Consider the following 5,523-nt stretch of genomic DNA (forward strand, 5'->3'; position numbering starts at 1 on the left):
TTTTATAATGTTCACAACCTAAGTTGCCTAAACCAACTTGATGATGAGCCATTCAATGATTCTAAATGTAGATGTAGATATTGCTATTCAAATTTCTCCAAAATGTTCCCTTCGAATTCATTCAATGCATTGACATATATGTATACATATATACTTATATACATATAAGGACATTTATTTTGTTAAATTGAACCATCTCATATTTATATAATGCTATATAAAAAATATTGATTCAAATATGAAAAAATAAACATGGGGAATGTCTTGTTGGTGGTTGACATTCTTTAAAATAGAACTAAAAAGGAAACAAATTACAAAAAGAGAATATATATTAAAAAGAAAAACAAAACAAACAAATGATAATTAACAATTGAAAATAACACCTTTCACAATATTTATTTTGGAGGAAAATTAACTATCATTTTTATGGAAAAATGTAATGATCAATGCTCCAATATTCTCAAACATGTTGTATATGCAATCACAAGCTATAGAAGGGGTAGAAATTTGAAAGAAAACTTGATATACTAGACGAATAAACAACCTATCATAAAAATATTGAAAAGTATATTATAAAAAGTTGTGACTATACAAATTTAATCAATTCTAAGCTTCATAAGTAGACTATTTTATATTGTATTAAGTATGTTTAAAATGAAACAATTAAATTGATAAATTTACAAAATATAATATGTAGACGATTTAATATTTTAAAATTTCTTTGATAGGGCATAGTAGCATGCATCTGAATAGTTTACTATAATAATATTTATTGATATTTCAAATCTATTTCAAGACCACTCCTCAAGAATATTTTTTTAATGAGGCATCCATGTGACCACTACAACATTTGGGGTCAAATTGCGATGGCAATTTGTGACGATAGTGTAATTTGTGGTCATTTTCATGTTCTTTTTTTGCAATTGTCCCCAACGACATTGTAATACCAACATTGGCATCATAACTGCAATGGCCTCATGAGGATAAAACAAAAAAAAAGAAACATGGCAATCATTTTCTATTTGTTTTGATTTTGGAGAGAGTTGCACGTGAAAGAGGTGGAGAGGTATGAAGGTTATCGTAGCACCCTTGTGATTAGTGCATGTGGTTGATGTGCCCTCTCAATCTTTGTATTTCATTGTCATGCCCTTGCTCTATTATTTCATTATTGTGTTGTGCCCTTGCTTTGTGATTTCATTGTTGTGTCATGCCCTTGCTTTGCAATTTCATTTCTATGTCGTGCCTTTGTGATCTACATGCCCTAGCTCTGTGATTTTCTTCAAGGGTGAGAAGGGGTATGTATGTAAATATTTTTTTCTTTTCCTTGTAAACATGCATGTCTTTATATTTCCTTCTAAACATGTATCTCTTTATATATTCAGACAGATCTTTTTCAAGGTGCTTATTACGTATATGATCTAGCTGCATACATATTCTAGAATCCAAATAATAAAACAATAAAACTCACTTAACTCATGCCAAGTGACTTACCTCAAGATCCTGCACAAAAATAATGCAGACCATGAAAAATGGGTCGTATTCACAAGAAATTTCACAAAAACATATCATAGCAGATATTTTAGAAAGAAATAATCCATAACCAATTAAATGGGTCTAGTTGCTGATTAGTTAGGTTGATATATACATATATTTAACTAGGTTAGGGCATTTGCAAGGGAATGAGCCTCGTGATTATGCATATGTGTTTGGTGCATTTCTTTCCTATGATATATCTTTGCATTTCATTGTTGTGCCCTTGCTCTACAATTTGGTTGACATGCCCTTGTGATCTTTGTGTTTTGTTATCATGCCCTTTTTCTACGATTTTAATTCCATGTCCTTGCTCTGTGATTTTGTTGCCATGCCATGCCCTTGCTCTACGATTTTGTTACCATGTTGTGCCCTTTCTCTATGGTTTTGTTTCCATGCCCTAGCTCTATGGTTTTCTTCAAGGGTATGTAAATGTTGGTTTATTTTCCTTCTAAATAGGTATCTCTTTATATCTCCTTTTGAACATGTATATCTAGATATCTTATTTAAGGTGCTTATTACATATTAGTCGCACAACAAAAAAATTGTTCTAGCTGCAAACACATTCCAAAATCCAAATAATAAAAAAGTAAAACTCACTCAACCAGTGCTAAGTGACTTATGTCAAGATCCTCCACAATAATAATGCAAACTAGGAAAAATGGGCAGAGTTCACAAGAAATTTTACAAAAACATATCATAGCAAATATTTTTAGAAAGAAACTAGCCATAATCATGAGGCTTATTCCCTTGCAGAAGCCTCTACCACAATGAGATTACCTATAAACCTTGCAAAGGATATTGAAGTGGTTCCCAACCTTGAAACACTCTTATAAGCATTTGATACTTGCGATCATCGCAAGGAGGTTGTGCCAATACTTGAAACACTCTTATAAGAATTTTATATTTGGACTACAAATTCTCAAAGACACTTACAAGTGATTGCAATGTCATAGTACCTATCATAACACTTTTATGGATTCTATCTAGTGGCTCCTATAATATACTCTATGTTTTCTAGTTGTTGTTTCTATCATCGAGTCTCTTTGTAAAGTTGCTCCTTCTCATTCTATTTCTAAAATTGCTCCTTCTCCTTTTCTCTTGTGCCTTAAATTTTGATTATCAAACTTCTAAATATCTTCCTCTACCTTATCTAAAATCAACTTTACAATGTGTTGTAACTCTGGCATAGGTGTTTGATCATCGATAGCTTTCATTTCAACAAATTCAAGTTTTCAACACTGATCAACACCCTCACTTGCAGACCTCTCATGTCAAGCACTTTTTGTACTATTTCAAACCCATGTTCTTGCTTATGAGCTAACAGTTCTTTAGATGCATTTTCTTGTAAAATATTAATTTTGTTGAACAATTGTAAACTCTTAGAAAGTGCATTGTTATTTTCATGTGTGTGTGTGTGTGTATGTATATATGTATGTATGTGTGCATCTATATATATATATATATGTATGTATGTATGTATGTATGTATGTATGTATGTATGTATGTATGTATGTATGTATGTATATGTATGTATGTATGTATATATATAGAGAGATCTTGTGGATTGTGGATTAGGGATTATAAACAAAAAAGAAAAGAAAACACTACATTAATCATTCCCCATTTTTTTTTATTGACTCTAGAGAGCTGCATGGGAAAGAGGGTGGAAAGCTCTGAACAAGGGTGGAGAGCTCTGAACATTGGTGGAGATCAGTGGAGATCTAGGATTTTGTTGTAGTTCCCTTGTGATCTTTGTGTCATTACTCTGCAATTTTATTCAAGGGGAGAAGAGATACCTATGTAAATGTTCTTTTCTTTTCCTTCTAAACATGTATCTCTTGCTCATATATAATAGCTTTGGTTAGATTCAAGGATAACTGATTATGATGATTGTATACATATGTGCATGCATGTATGTAAATCAATTCACTATGTGAACTGCTTTACATGTATACACACACTTGCATAGTACTTATGCTAAATTAAATTAATCATTCATGTCTTCAATTCACACAAACCATTATCCTTGCATTTAATCGAATTTATTCATACCAAATTAAGTAGGTAGAAACATGTACTTACAAATTATATTATCTCTTAGTGATTGAGTAAAAATCTCATGCATAATATCATCTAGGTAATGATTGGATGCATTCACATTAAGTCATAATATGGTTGAGAAGATGCTTTATTTATGTTACTTCATACTTATTTTATTGAACATTTTGTTTAACATACTTAGTAATACTAGAATTATATAGCTACAACTAATACTCTTATTTATTTTATTTAATTATATACATTTAAGACTACTATTTTTCTTAAAATTAGACTATATATTTGTTATCACTAAAACACAAATATAGATCTCTAATAGTTATCTTTTTTAATTCCAAGATCTTCATATTTAACATGAAGAGTTTCCACTACTAGATAGTGGAATAGCCACAATGAAGAGCCACATAGCTCATAGCTTTTTCCACCAAATCATATTTTTATTCTATTTTTGTCCTTCAAAAATATTATAGGTGAATGTTCTTCTGATTTTCCATATGTTTAATAGTTTTTTGCTTGTTATTTGAGGTAAGTTTCTATTATGAGACAGAGACATCTATCATAAGGATGGACACACCAATTTTGATCATCCTACTTTCAAAGTTGATTCCCTTATCAAATTAATGAAACTAATTGCAACTGACACCCTAATTTTTTGCAACTTGCCCGATCAGCCATTTACACAACCATCTTCCTCCTACCCCACCATCTACTCTTCTATAAGTCTCTCTCCTCTAAAGACCCAATACATGGAGTCATTATCATCATGAGTAGACTTACTCTCCTTTGCCAAATTCAATTGAAACTATTCATACCAAACTAAGTACGTAGAAATTCGTACATATAAATTATATTATCTCTTGGTGATTGAATAAAGATCAAATATAGTTTTCCAAGGTGATAAAATTGCATATGTATGCATGCATGCATGCATGTATGTATGTGTATATGTATTTCTATACGTATGTATCTCTGCATCATGTTGCCATGCCCTTGTGATCATCTGGTGGGAGAAATATAAAGAGATACAATTTTAGAAGGAAAAACAAAAACATTTACATAGGCACCTCTTCTCCCCTTGAAGAAAATCATAGAGCAACCACTACTACATTTGGGCCTAAACACCACAAATTACATTGCCATCACAAATTGCTATCACAATTTGACCCCAAATGTTGTAGTGAGTTGCAAAGGGCACAAAGATCACAAGGGCACAACACGAAAAAAAAATCATAGAGCAAGGGCAAGGAGATCACAAGGGCATGATAATGAAATCTTAGATCTCCACTACTCTCCACCAAGGGTACGACAAAAAAATGCAAAGATCATAAGGGCACAAAAACCAAATGCAATGATCACAAGGGCACAACAATGAAATATCCACCAACATTTAGAGCTCTCCATCCTCTTTTGTATGCAGCTCTATTATATTGTGGTGACTAATTAGGGAAGTACTATACATACTCCATAATTCCTTGGCAAGTTTTAGGGCGGGGGTTTGGGGGCATTAGCCCCCAATACAACTGAGGCTGCTAGGCCATGGCTATCAAGGGTTTGGGAGTGGAGCCCCTAATATTTCCTTTTGGGGCTACTATATCAACATTTTATGGCTGACATGTTGTAACTAATTTAACCCTAAAGCAAAAAAAGTACTTGTATAAAAGGGCTTAGGGTTAGAGATTGTTTCATTGTGGGTGATACAAAAATTGTTTCTTATGGCAATATTGAGTTGTAAGGGATTACAAATTGTAATCAAGCTGTAATCATTGGATTATAATAATATTGGACTTCTTGTTTGGTGGACATAGCCCAGGGTTTGGATGAACCATGTTAAATCTTGGTGTCTTGTGTTCTCTTTTATGCAATTCAAAATTTTTTGATACTGTTTATATTTGCATGTAATTGATATTTCTATCTGAGGTTTATTCTTTTCAA

The sequence above is a fragment of the Cupressus sempervirens genome, chromosome 11, assembly GCF_028749045.1.
Source record: "Cupressus sempervirens isolate cs-2001-9-10 chromosome 11, ASM2874904v1, whole genome shotgun sequence".
In the NCBI taxonomy this organism is placed as follows: Eukaryota; Viridiplantae; Streptophyta; class Pinopsida; order Cupressales; family Cupressaceae; genus Cupressus; species Cupressus sempervirens.